Source organism: Lepidochelys olivacea, assembly GCF_965140295.1.
Source record: "Lepidochelys olivacea isolate rLepOli2 genome assembly, chromosome: 22".
Classification (NCBI taxonomy): domain Eukaryota; kingdom Metazoa; phylum Chordata; order Testudines; family Cheloniidae; genus Lepidochelys; species Lepidochelys olivacea.
The window spans coordinates 14,957,244-14,957,495 of NC_140432.1; positions in this window are offsets into that span (position 1 = coordinate 14,957,244).

A 252-nucleotide genomic window follows, 5' to 3' on the forward strand; every position below is an offset into this window, starting at 1 on the left:
TTTGGAACGCCTCCTCTTTTATATCCGTGTTTTAAATGAAAGGAAGGGGCTGGGGAGGGAGAAGGGGGCTGGGGCTGGGATTGGAGTTGGGTGGGAGTGGGGTTGGGCTCGGGTATCCGTTTGCTTTGATAAAAAAAAAGCTAGAGTAGCATGTGTGCATGTGTGTGATATTAAAATAAACGACTGACCATGCTGTTGTTTTAAGTCAGGAGCGCGTGGGGGGGTGGGGTGGGGAACCACAGGTCCCGAAAT